The sequence below is a fragment of the Patagioenas fasciata genome, chromosome 3, assembly GCF_037038585.1.
Source record: "Patagioenas fasciata isolate bPatFas1 chromosome 3, bPatFas1.hap1, whole genome shotgun sequence".
In the NCBI taxonomy this organism is placed as follows: Eukaryota; Metazoa; Chordata; class Aves; order Columbiformes; family Columbidae; genus Patagioenas; species Patagioenas fasciata.
This window is the reverse complement of record NC_092522.1, coordinates 19,675,935-19,689,914: the sequence shown is the minus strand read 5'-3', so window position 1 is coordinate 19,689,914 and position 13,980 is coordinate 19,675,935. Positions and strand designations below refer to the sequence as shown.

The 13,980-nt window shown below is 44.1% G+C and overlaps 1 protein-coding gene across 1 annotated transcript in view; it reads left to right on the top strand.

Annotated features, from left to right (window-relative positions):
* Window positions 1-6,596: 6,596 nt before the first annotated feature.
* The window catches only part of LOC136099678 (TOG array regulator of axonemal microtubules protein 2-like), a 35,891-nt gene continuing 28,507 nt past the window's right edge, over window positions 6,597-13,980 (top strand). Inside the window, exons 1-2 of the mRNA XM_071805911.1 lie at window positions 6,597-6,724; window positions 12,658-12,791. The gene's annotated coding sequence lies outside the window, so the exon portion shown is untranslated. The remainder of the gene's footprint in view (window positions 6,725-12,657; window positions 12,792-13,980) is intronic.

The window sequence follows — 13,980 nt, the reverse complement described above, 5'->3', positions numbered from 1 at the left end:
GCGTTTTGCATTTACACTGCCTTCAGTAAACAAAGCGGAACCAGCTAAAAGGTATGAGTGGGTAGTGCTACCGCAAGGTATGAAAAATTCTCCTACACTGTGCCAAATGTATGTTGCATGGGCACTTCAACCTATTCGTGCATCATGGAAACAAACAATTATTTATCATTATATGGATGATATTCTGTTCTGTCAACAAGCTGAGTTCACAGAAAGTTCCATAGTCCAAATTACGATCAAACTCAAAGAAAAGGGGTTGGTTATAGCTCCAGAGAAAGTTCAAAAGTCTGCACCTTGGAAATACCTTGGTTGGTCCATTTGTGATGCACAGATTCGTCCACAAAAAATTGAATTACATACTGATTTACAAACATTAAATGATGTCCAAAAATTGTTAGGGGACATACAATGGATTAGAAATTGCGTAGGCATTACTAACAATGATATAGCACCTCTTACTTCACTTCTAAAAGGAGGTGATCCAGCTAAGAAAATAAGCTTAGAGTCCGTGCATCTCAAATGTCTTTCTGATATTACACAAAAAGTACAGACAAATTGGTCTAGCCGAAGACTTTCTGATCGACCAATTTCCCTCCTTATTAGCAATCTAGAACATCAGTGTGCAATCATCTGCCAGTGGCAAAACAAAAACGGGGAATTCCCCATAGATGTTGCTACAGATTCTTCCTTTTGTGCCACTGTCAGATTGAAAACAGAAAATGATTTGCGATTATTAGAGTGGATTTTTCTCAGTGTCCAACCAAAATTCAGTATTCAAACGAGACCAGAAGCAATTGGAGAATTGATTCAAAAAGGAAGATCTCGAATATTAGAAATTAGCGGTCAGGAACCAGATGACATCAGTATTCCGATAAATGGAGCCGATTTAGAATGGTGGCTGAGACATTCGATGCCTATACAGAATGCATTATTAGGATTTATAGGCAAGGTACATTCACGACAACCAAAAGGTAAACTATGGCAATTCCTTAGAACAAATCAGTGGTTAGAGAGAAGCAAAGTAAAAGCAAAACCTGTTGAAGGCCTTACAGTATATACAGATGCAGGAAAACGAAGACACCAGGCAGCATGTGTCTGGCAAGAGAATAGTCAATGGAAACACCATTTAACTGAAGGTTCAAAAGAGGATTCATTGCAGACTTTAGAGCTCACAGCAGTAATATGGGCCTTAAATAATTGGCTGAAATCTGCTTTAAATGTTGTCACAGATTCTTTGTATGTAGCAGGTGTAATACCCAGAATGGAAAATGCTCTGTTAAGACAATTGAATAATCCTCGATTAGGAAAATTGTTTGTACAATTGAGAGCTATTTTAAATCAAAGAAAAGAACCCTGTCGTGTGATTCACATCCGCAGTCATCAATGGAATCTTGGTCTAGGTGAAGGAAATCAAATTGCAGATAGTTTAGTAAGTTCAGTACAGCACATGCCTCCAACAGATAAATTCCAACAAGCGAGACAAAGTCATGAGAGCTTTCATCAGAATGCCAGAGGTCTCCAAAGACAATTTGATTTAACTTTAAATGAAGCAAGAAGTATTGTACAGGCATGTCCTCAGTGTGGAAGCCAGATGTTAGGTATAGGAATCGGTGTCAATCCTCGAGGTTTAAAAGCCTTAGAAGTATGGCAAATGGATGTGACACATGTGCCAGAATTTGGAAAACTTAAATATGTGCATGTCACAATTGATACTTTTTCAAAAATGATATGGGCTACTGCTTTACCAGGAGAAAAAGCACTACATGTATGTAAACATCGCACAGCTTGTTTTGCTGTAATGGGTGTCCCAGAAAAGATTAAGACAGACAATGGCCCTGCCTATGTTAGCCAGAAAGTTAGAACTCTTCTAATGAAATGGGGAGTGAAACACGTTACAGGTATACCTCATTCCCCAACAGGCCAAGGAATCATCGAGAGAGCACATCAAATGATTAAAGGGTATTTGAGCAAACAGAAGCAGGAAGAGTTAGATTGTCAACAGCGTTTAGCAAAGGTGTTGTTTACCTTGAATTATTTATGTTTAACTGGAGACCATGAGGAGCCTCCTGTGATCATTCATCATTATCAGATCAGACTAGGAAGGAAAAACACTTTACCGGAATTCATGGTGAGATATCGTGATCCCACCACTGGATTGTGGAAAGGACCAGTACCTGTTATTTTTAATGGTAGAGGGTATATGTGTCTCTCCACAGATCAAGGTCCATTGTGGGTTCCAAGCCGAGCAGTAAAGCCGGAGTTGAAACAAACTCAACCAAGTCAACTCCCTGCAGCAGAACCCTCGGAGGTCACAGAGTGAGGTGTAACCTTTGCATTGATTTAGCTGTGACATGTATGCGTACTATAGTTATATAAGTAGATCTTTAAACACCACTACCTCTTGAGTAAGTTTATCAACACCCAGCACATCGTTTGTTATAAGTTGAGTATCTTTAAACCAAAGTTCTTGGAATTTGTTTAATCAATCCATTGCGATATTTAAATGGCAATGGAATACCTCAGGTTTATTGCAAAGTGCACTGTTTATGTTGATTGTTATTGTTATTTATATGTTATGTATAAGTTGTTTTTTATCACATATCAAAGAAGGATTAGAACACACAGCTAATCAATCCTGGCTTGTCCAAAAAGAAAAAAAAAAAGGAGGAATTGTGGAGAGTCTCTGGCTGTGTGCTGTGAACAAGCCAGGGCTTGATGCGGCTGTGCTACACGGAAGGATTTCCCTGAGACACCAGAGACAAAAGGAAAGTAAACAGAAGCTGCTCTGCCCTCGACCCAGGCTGCAGGAGGGGCATTGCCGCTGCCCATGAACAGTCTGTGAACAGTGCCCTGCAGCCAATCACCATAGTGGGGGGGGATGAGTGACTGTGAGTGTAACCAATTGTAGCCTGCACTTGCCGCATGGCCTTTTGGTATAGAGTATATAAGGCTTGGAAAAACGTGGTCTCGGGGACATTGATATTCAGTGTTGTTTAAGAGTTCATTGAAGAGTATGGATGGTAAATTCACATTGAATTAGACTCCTTACTCTCGCCCGGCCCGCCCGTTCGATCAAAGAGCTTATGCCGGCGTCTGGATTCGTCGAATTTACTACCACTACACACCACTATTTTATGGTAACGCCTCTAGCTGACTGCTGCGCCAGCTCTGTTAGATGATGCACACATGTTTAGGAAGAGACAATTCCCTCCCTTAAAGGGTTTATTGCCTTAAAAGAAAACACGGAGAAAGGTGAACAAGCAGCATTTCTGCTATGCTTGCTTTGCAGACAGAGGCTGGAGCAGATTAAGTCTTACCTGAAGCCTGCAACACGGCTGAGGCAGAATTTTTCTTGCGTCTGCTAAGGTCTAAAGCAGTGCAGGAGTCTGAGGGCAGTCCTCTGCCTCTTGTTTGTAGCAAAAGCAAGAAGTCTTTCAGGAGAATTCTCCTGTTTCATGCAGGAGATGGCAGATTTGGAGACCCATTTGCTGCAGTCAGTTCATTTTCTGCCATTCTACAATATATATAGGGTTGTTATTTTCTCATATATGTGATTACTCAGCCTTGGAGAAGCTGAGAGAATGGTGTGGTTTAAGGTGACTCATTGTAAGGCGGAATCCTTTACTCCTACAGTGCTGGTAACAACAGGGTGGCTTGGCAGTGACTAGAAGATAGTTCCCTTTGGCTTTGCTGCTGCTTTTACCAAGTGATGTGACAGTCACCTCCTCAAATCGCAACAGGGTGTGTGTGCTGCCTGTGCTAGTTGGAGAAGGATTGTTAACTCCTGCAGATGGTTTTCTGTGGGTTTTTTTCTCCTGTAGTAGCTGAATTATTGTGCATTTTTACAGCTAATTATCCTTCCCTACTTATCTGTTGGCTTACAGGTTGGGTACACTGGCTTGAGACTCGCTGCTTACTGTCTGAATTCCTTTTCTCATAACACTCATGGGGACACTTTCCATACAAATAATTGTAAAGACAGGTTGAGCTGCTGCTCCTCATGGTTAACAGAGAACCTCAGGTGTGCCCTTGTACTTCTGCACAAAATTTCCTTCTCTTTTTGTATACATGGGGTTTTTAAATACAGCCAGAAGCAACCTTGTTGTGGATGATATCCAAACTCAACATGGACATTATGAAAATATTATAATTTTTACATTTGAAAGTATCTTCTGAGTGAGCATAACTACAGCAAAGCTAAATTTCTGTTCTGCATTGCCTATTGCACAATTATCCACAGCAGAGGGGATAGGCATAAAATATTTGTAATGGGGGTGGTGGAGAATTGCTGTTTGGCAGCTTTTAGTGGAGACTGCAGTGAATGTGGCCATGACACATTGGAGAGGGCCAGGCTGAAGGAATAATTTCTCCGCTTTTCCTAATCTTGCCTGAATACAATGCTTTCTGTAGGGCTGGTATGGACTTAACACGATCTGAGAGGGGCTTCAAACTCACACTGCCCAGCTGAGCCATTTGCCATGCAGAGATGTCATCAAATCCTGCAGCAAGGGGGCTGGAAACATCCCCCTCCCTTTTATCAGTTTCCAGCAGCTGCAGACTTTGCTGTTTGCTCGCACGCTGTGCAAAGCTTTAGGGATGATTCTCACGCAGTGGTTGTAGGTAGGCAGGGAGGGACCAGGAGCACAATGTGGTTCAGAGCGTGTCCCTGCCTGAAGCTCTGGGTGCTGCTGAGGTCCCTTGGGTGCTTTTGGCTGCAGCACTCAGGGACCTGCCTGCCAGCCCTGCAGGCAAAACATATTCCTTGCATCTCACGCTCAAGATTTCTTCAGAGAAGGGGTTGCTATGCAGCCTTGTTTATTCCTGGTATGTGACACTGTTTGCTTGCTGAGCTTGTACACCTGGAAGGGGGAGCCTGCTGTCCTCCTGGAGAAGGGGTCCAGCTTGACAAATGGCCATCCCTGCTTCCAGTTTTGGAAACACAGGGTCTGGAGCAGAAGAAATCCTCGTTCCCTTGTGGGTGGCAATCCGCAGCAGGGCTTTACAGCTCCTGAGGGCATTGCAAGCTTAACAACGTGGAGCAAGATTTCCAAAGTGAAGGACATGTGTGTTTGTGAAGGAGGTTGGTGGACAGCCCTGTCTCCTGTGCTATTGGTTTCTCAGCAAGGTGGTGCTCCAGGGGGGCTGGCAGGAGCCAGGCAGAGGGGTTGCTTTTACTCTGCTCTGGTAGAGGTTGCTTGGTGCAAGCATCTTTCCCAGAAAGCAATAAACTCTGGGAAAAAGAGTTGATGATTTTTTCTTTATTCCTTCTCTTTTCAACAAATTATTTCAAAAATTCTTGAAACTGTTGCTGTGTGACAGAGAGTTTGGGTGTCAGTTAAAAGAGACACAGTCCTGGGAAGTGTGGAAGGAGAGCGATGCTTGGGGTGGCAGATGGAAGGAGGGGAGAGGACAGGTGGGAGCTGCAGTGCAGATGCGGTGGTTTGTTGACAGGGAAGCTCCTCTTCATAAGAAGAGCAACAGCCTGGCCTCTGCCACGCAATGGGGAGCAGAGCAGGAGCTTCCACCTGGGCTCAGGTGCTGCTCCAGGGCTCCCTTTGCTGGTGTGTGTGGGCAAATGGGCAGGTCTCCGCTCAGCTCCTGCCCCAACTCCCCTTGCTCTGACTGGGGCCAAAAAGCAAAAACTGCACTGTTTGTCCTTCCTGGCTCATACTTTTATTTTCCAGGTAGAATTGAGGAAAGTTAAAATCAAATCAACTTTCTGACTCAGCCCCTGCTAAAGATTAGGTCACTGTTTATGGCTTCTGGGGTGCTGGTTCATCTGTGCAGGATGGTAATCGAGTCTGCTCTTGCCAATGGTTTAAACTGTTGTGTTTCACGAAGTTTAACCTTGGTGATTTGCTTCAAAGGATGTGGGGGAAAAGTGGAATCTTTTTACTCCAAGCAAAGAGAGAAGTGAACCTTAGTGAGCTTACAGGCTCTCTGATACGTAAATGCCTAGTCCCAAAGCAATATCACTCTGATCAACAAACTTGCCTCCAGGTTAGCTTCTGTTTTCAAAGCTCTTTATTACTTAAAGTATAAATCTCTGAAAATTTGATCTGGGAAAGATGTAGGAGGAGGATGAAGAGGGAAGATCCAGAGTATGACACATCTCAAATTGCTTCTGGGGTGCAGAGATGTCAGCCTGCCACAGCAGCAGAGGGACGACAAACCAAACTCTCTGAAGGATTGAGATATAGGGACCCTCCTCATTATCAAAGTGTTTGCTGGTTACTTTCTCCCTCTGCTTCTCTCTTTCTTTCTCCAGAGACAATGCCTTTGCTTCACTTTTTTTTTTCATTCTATTTCTTCTTGGTAATACACCTAACAATTAGCTAGCTGGGGCTCTGCTGCAGAGACCACTGCTGTAATGACAACAGTAACTGCTCATATTAGTGTAATATCCATCATCCCAGGGCCTTTGAGAGCTTTGCAAAGCTTCCAGGCATCATTTGCTATTTTCTGTTGGAGGATATGTAAGAAACTAAAGCTGACTTTTTAAAAATCTGTGTCCTGCAGAGGTCACATTTATAAGCTCCTAACAGTTTTCTGGCCCTAAGATTTATGTTTCTGAGCCTTCTTTTTCTCTGCAGGCCAGTGAATGAATCGTCAGCAGAGCAAGCCCTGCCTCTGCATTCTTCCACTTGTCATGCCGTTCCTTGGCTTCGCTCACTTTCGGACATTGGAAGTGATGGCAGTTGGGAAACATGGTGCTTTCTCCCAGGTTAGTAAACCCAACCATTGCAAGTTTCGTCAGCCAACTCTACAGCGTTGCATGTCCAGCTCTGGCAGCTCCTTTTTATCCTCTTCCCTGTAAGTTCTGCGGTTTGTTGCAGAGACAGGCTATTACTCCTTGGCCTCTTAGTGGCCTCGGGCTCATGCAAGGTAGATGCTGCCAGCTGGCAGGTATTGGAAAATAAACATTTGTCCACCTTGACTGAAGGTCCTGCTTTGGGTCCCCTGGTCACCGTGGTGTGGGGCTCTGAGCAGCAGATCAGATGCAAGAAAGCCCCTGTGTTTAGCAGGCATCAACCCGTGGACACTTGGGCACTCCAGGGATTTAAATGCCTGTGGAGTTAGGTGATGCCTTGTAGGTCAGAAGAATGGAGATTTTAACTATTTCAGTGATACCTGAATGGTGGACTTAGGACCTGAACAAGACAGAGGTGCTTGAATACTGTAACAGTGGGAACTGTTGTATTTCAAGGTTCATACGGCACTAAGAACAGTACTGGGATTTCAGTGGAATAGATGTAAAAGCAATAAAACGGACAATTAAGCTGGTCTTGTTACAGGATATGGTCTTGTTTTAGTATGTCAGCCCTGCACCTCATGCTCCCAATGCTTGTTACTCATAATGAAAAATTTCAATACAGACCTCAGATCCCATGCTGCAACTGAATGAAATTGCTTCAGATCATTGAGAATTTCCCTGCCTGATGATTACACAGGAACAGGACAGAGCCCTGTCATGGTTCAACCGTGATAGCCACTCACTCACCCCCTCCCTCTCCCCCCCAACAGAGGAGAGAATCAAAAGGGAAGAGAGAAACTTGGGTTGAGATAAACACAGTTTAATAAAATAACAAAATAGTAACACACTACTAGTAAATGTGTGTATATATATATATATATACATATAATAGAAATAAAAGATACTCAAGGCAATTCCTCAGGAAGACACCAAGCAGCCACTCCTAGGAAACAGCACCTGTTCACAGAGAGAGAAGAAAGAGGAACAAAGGCAGAAAAGCTCAGAGGTCTCTGCAAAATGGCAAAAAGCTGAACTAAACATCCTGCACCAAAAACTCCCCCGGCTCCGAAAAAAAAAAAAAAGAGAGTACGAAAAAACCCAACGTGTGCAAGAGAAAGCACCAGAGAGAAAGAGCAGAAGAGCCCGCAACCCGGAAGATCCTGACTTTTCTTAAATATGTGGCAAGATGCTAGTGCGATGGAATACTCTTATTGATCGGTGTGGATGTCAGTCAAGCTCTGCCCCATCTCTACCCCCTTCCTCACTGCCTCACACCTGTGGGCAGAGCTCAGAGTGTCCTTGGCTCTCAGCCCAGAGCAATTAAAAACATTAACTCTGTCCTGGGGTGTTATCTCTTGCTCTCAAACTAAGTCCAAATAATGAACATGCTAGTTATAAAAAAAGAACGGTTTCTAAATGCATGAAGAAAATTTACCCATTTTCAGTCAAACCAGCAGGGCCCTTAGAATGCTCACTTGCAGTTATCTTGGATTTATGCAGCTGTTTGTGGAAACCTGCTGTAGTTAGCATGCTTGGCATTGTTCCGTGCTTGTATGAAAGATGTGTGGAACACTATTCAGGGCCCTACCAGGACAAAACTACTGTCCAGGGAATGTATTTTAGTAGCCCTGAGAGATGGCTTCACACAGGAGTACGAGGCAGGAGATCCCTTTCCCCAAGGCTACTGAGAGGAAGGCACTGATGAAGACGAGCCAAATATTTCTAAGGAAAATGCTTTTAGAAGAAACAGACGTGACCTGAGAAACAGCTGATCTAACATTTCAAGACATGGGCCACTGGTTGGACTTAATATGAGGATGCATCTAGTTCAAGGTGCTGATTGTGACTGCTTCTGTACCCAATCCTTGAGTGCTGGGCATCTAGGGCCTTCATCCACGGCAGAAATCCTATGTGCCATGAAGACCCGCTCTCAGAAGAGACGCAGCAGCTGATTGTTGCATGCTTTTTCTAGCACTAGCCCCTGCAGTGAGGACCTCTCTGCATGAGATGCTCTGCAAAACCCTGCATGGGCTCTGGATCTCACATTTTGAAGGTTTTCTTCAAAATGTCTAGGTGAGGAGGGGAAATGTTTCGACGCTTTTGGTCGAGGTTGGGTTACACTCAAAGCAAAGGTGTGTCAGTGTACTTGGCTCTTTCTCGTCTCATTGTGTCATGCAGTCACAGGAGCCCACAGAGCAATCGATCACCCACCTTTGGGGAATGACCGCCCTAGGCCACATCTCCAACAGAGACCGTCGCAGTGCTCAGTGGGAGCAAACTTGTGTACAGTACTCAAATAACCGTGGTGTCCAGCACAACAGCTCATTAGAGCTGGCATGAGGGATTGCTCAAGTGCTTTTTGAAGGAGCTAATGAGGTTTGGCATTCAGATCAGCTTATGCCTAACTCTTGATTTGCTGCCCTGGGTAAGCTGCTGCTTGTGGTAACTCTTGTTTCATGGTTGAGCAGGCCCGCTCTGCTGAGAGGCAGCCATTAAAGGAATTTTCAATAGGGGCATTAAACTTTTAAGATCTTCTGAATGAAAGCTGAGGGCAGAACTTATAAAAAAAGCATCATGTGGGTGATGCTTTTAACATTACATCTTTGGTGTGTGCCAATTGGTTAATATTGCTAACAAATTAAGCAAAATTAGTAACAATTGTTAGTAAATATTTGAGAAAGCAGTTTGCTGGTTCAGAAATTCCTCAAAACAGTAAGTTCAACGGTAAGTGAAAGGAGATTTTGAATGTGTAATCCTACTTGCACCATCATGCAGAGGAAAGATACAGGAGCACTTCCTGAGAGCTGTGCCTCTAACCTAAGCAGCTTTGACACGAAGAACATAGAAAAGGGGTGAGAGATACAATTAGTAGCCCAGGGATCTGACTCGCAATTCTCCCACAGGTCTGGGGAAGCTGCCCAGTGCCACCGGGCGATGGCTGTTTACTCCATGTAAAAACTTCATGTTAAAGATGCATTAGGGCCCTGTAAGCTGAAATCCACTGAAACCCCAAACAACTGTCATCACTCCAAGTTAATTTTATCCTAACAACAACTCTCTGGCTGGTGAGATATTTGATTCAACTGCCACAGTGGCTCCAATCCTGATGGACTCTGCAGGGTTGTTGGTATCAGCATGTCTCACGTAATGCTACTGTATGTTTACTGCTCTAGGAAGCTACCAGAGAAACAGCTTGTTAGGTGGGAAAGAAAGTAATGGTAGCATTAAATAATCTCTGTTTGCATTTACTGGTTACTAATGATCCAAAGAAGCTGAAAATCCCAGAGGATGCATTTCCTTTCGATTAACCCAGCAGAAGGATGACAGGGAGCACATTTACTGTTGACTGTAACATCACAGGGCCTGGAGCTGTTCAAATGCAGTTGTATTCCATTTTTTCCTCTCCAGAAAGCCATTTTCAAACACTTTTTCGCTTTGTAGGGAACCTCTGCCACCGTTCTCCTCTGTACAGAGAATGGCACCAGCTTGTTTTCCGATCTCCTATCAGTAGTGGCAGAAGATGAGTCCTGCACACCCAACACTTCCCCCAGGCTGCAGACAAATTGCTCTGCCTAATGATAATTCCGGTTACAGTGGTTTCAGTGCAAGGGAGAAAGGGGTTGCCCTGCATAGCTGTACATTTTGGGTTTTCCATATCATGTACCTGGTCTGAATTAGGAACTATGCCCTGAATTTAGGCAATTAACCCTGTGGAGGCCACAGAGGTGTTGTAAGTAATGCCTTTCTTAGTTGCACTTACAGTGTGTTAGCATTTAGGTAGGACAGCCTGGCAGAGGAACAGACCTGAGGCATGGAGAGCCTGGCTTTGTGGTGCAGGGTAAATGAGTGGCAGAGGCAGCCTTCTCCCCTAGCTACAGAATACACTCATCCTGGTACTTACAACTTTATCTTGGGCATTTGAAATACCTTCAGAAATGTGGCATCCTCAGCTTCTTTTATGAGGTGATCTTAATCAGCCAAAATTGCCACTGGCATGTTTCTTAGGTATTTATCCTATGCAGTGAGATGAAAGAAAATATACCTTAATCCCTGCTTTATGCCCTAGTCCAACTCACAATTATAACTCCATTGCTTGTTTTAAAGTACGCAGTCCAAATAGACCTACATCTCTATTTTTAAAGGTATTTCGTCCCTGCCTTCCATTTAAAATAATGGGAATTAGCCTCTAAAAACCCTCTAAGCACCTTCATTCCTTGGCCTTAAGCTGTCTCTGTGAATTTATCAACACTAACAAAATAAGGGTGAAAGCCAGAACTGGCCTGACTGTGTCAGTTGACTCCAGCCTTTCTGAAATCACTTGCTTTATTCCAGATGAACACTTTGACAGCTTTTGAGCAGAGTTAAATCTCTTGAGTAGGAGGTGGAGGAGTACAAGGCCTTGCTGCAATATGAACAATTTCTGTTGAAATTTGCTTGAGGATAGCATTTTATCTGACTGTAAGTTTGACTGATAGGAGGGTACCTAAAGTCTCTGTACAGGCATTCTTCGTTATTTGTTTGAAGCTTACAGAATACATTAATAGGAACCTGCCTTTGCTTCTTCCATCTAGTGCAGAGGCATTTTTCCTTCTGTAATAATTTAACTGAACTGTTCTGTGATTGATCCTTCTGGCTGCACTTAGCTAGCATGTGATAGTTGTTCTGTTTGCAGACCTTTAGAGGCACCTATGAGTGGATTTTCAAAAGCAGCTCACATTGGCATCCTTCTATACTCACTGACGTTTGTAGGAATTTTACTGCTGGTTTATCATCCTGACCTCTTATCCTAAGGTACACTCAGCAAAATCCCCTCTTACCTCTCATTTAGGCCATAAGAAACGGGTTAATCCATTTAAGGAAGCAAAAGCCCTGTATGGTGACTGAAGTACCTATCAGAAGGTGAAAAGAAATCTCTAGAGTTTCGAAGTGAAAGCAACCAAACTGTTAAGGAAACGGACTGCAGAGACTGAGGCTGAAAAATGTCACATTTTGCTGTAGCACTAACCTGAAGGGCTAAGCATAAACTTCCTTTACTCTCATATACCCTGTGCACTATAACACTGCCTACAACTCCTCGAGCCCCTTGGGATGTGTGCTTGCTGATGTGAGAATGGCAGGTAGTTTCTGGATAGCTAGCAGCCCTGACTATGGGTTGTGCTGTAGCCTCAGGCTTGCTGAGGTGCTGCAAGCATGATAGATACCTCAGCAACGCTATAAATGTAGGCAATTCAGCTACAACAGCAGTTGTTTCAGCTGCTTTTCTTCTTCCTTTCCCAAGGAGTGGCAGATTTGGAAGTATTTGGCTTGTGGTTTGAGTTGTGGCTCAGAATTACTCATGGATGTGTCAGAAAATCTTACCTACCCCTTCCTGCAGAAAAGGAGTCTTGCAGACTGGTGGAAAGTGCTACAGATATGAGTTACACACCAGTCTCCACTATCATCAGCCTTGTAAACCCCCTAAAATCCAAGTACATTTGTATTAAAAAAGAGCAAACTATTCTATCCCCCATTTTTCCAGTTGTTCTTGGGGTAAGTCCAGCATGACATTACAGCTCTTTGTACCAAATGTGTGAAACGATGCTCCTGCTGCAGTGGCAGCAGCACTGAGGTCAGTGGGAACAACCCTGAGACACTGTGCTGGGCCCAACAGCACTGGGCCTGGTGAGAGACTTGCCTCTGCTGCCGTGCCCATACAGCCATGGGGAGAGCAGCTGCTGGGGTAGAGTTACGTTACAGTAGTCTTTGTCCAGCGTTTGTACTTTATGGCTATGATTTTGACAGAACGTGGAAAATGTAGCTTGAATATATCTTAATGTTGTTTTGTACGCAGGAACCCTGTAGGCAAGGCAATGCCAGGAATCGGTGGCTGTCACTTGCACTAGCAGTGTTATTTTTCCATCCAGGTTCCTGATGCTGCAGGGGAACCCATCAGCAGCTGTATCAGGCCCACCGACCAGCAGCACATCAAGTAGAGTTTCATCTGCAAAGAATCCATTGCTCCCCCCCACCATGGCCACACAAGATGATTTCACAGCAGGTAAAGGGCTGCAGCAGACTGGAGACTCCTTCAGTTGGGCTTGTTGCAATCCTGTTTCTGCAGCTTTTGCCTGGAGGATGTTTGTCTGCAGCGGCAGTGCCAGTGCCCAGGAATGCTGCTCAGCTCAGGGAGGAAGAGCGTGTTACAAAAGCTGCATTCAAAGTGCTGATCATGAGACCCTGGAGATGCTGGCAACTGCAGCAGCTATTCTTCATGCTGTACAAGTGAGAGGCCAGCCTTAGAGGCTGGGGAATGGGGAAGACATTGAACAGGACATGAGGCAGGGAAACATGCTGTGTATAATCTTGAATTTTCAGGAACAGCCAATATCAGAAATTTTGGGGGGCAGGCTATGTTTTTGTTGCTTTTGGGTGTCTCTGCAGTAAAGAAAGCAGGGAGTAAAGCCCTGTAATGGTGAAGCAGAACAAAGGAGAAGATTTGGATGGACAGTTTGTGTCCTGCAGATACAATAATCAAATACGCCAATGGGGACATCTAATGCAGAGTGCAAACCTTCTTTTAGTTATGATACCTAGTGATTAATTGTTTGTGTCCTAGTATTTTCTTTGTTGTGAAGAGAAATCTAAAACTAAACCAAATCAAAACTCAATCCAAAATGGAGTGGGAATTACAGGAACGAAGGACTTTCAAACTATTATAACTTCAGAAAGTATCTACTTATTAGACATTGCCAAACTCTAGAGACCATTGTGGGTTGTCTACACTTTGAAAGGAGAGGAAAGAAATCCTGCAGTCATGGATGGACAACTAGCAAATCATATGCAAATATGTAGAATGTTGAGCTGTCACAATGCTGGAATGCAAGTGCACCAACCAACGGAATCATTTGAGGTTACTGTCGTGGGTGACTGCCACAGTTTGCCACGGTGCAGTGTTTACCTCACTTAGAGTGCAGCTTAAGAGAGCGACAAAAGGTACTCTGCTACCTACTGCGTGAAGGAGATATCAAGGAGAATTGGGTGAGAGTTGTTTAGAGTGATTCATATGGGGGCAGGAAATGTGAAAGGGTAGAGGGAGGCCCTCCCGTTGAGTCATGAGGTTCAGAAAGGATCCCCTTGCTTTCTAAACTCCTTCTTGCAGAGGAGTCTAGGTGTGGCTAGATCCAAACTTAGCCCCAGACTAGGTCAACAGTTTATGTCTAAGAGACACAAAGGGTAAAGGAAAACAG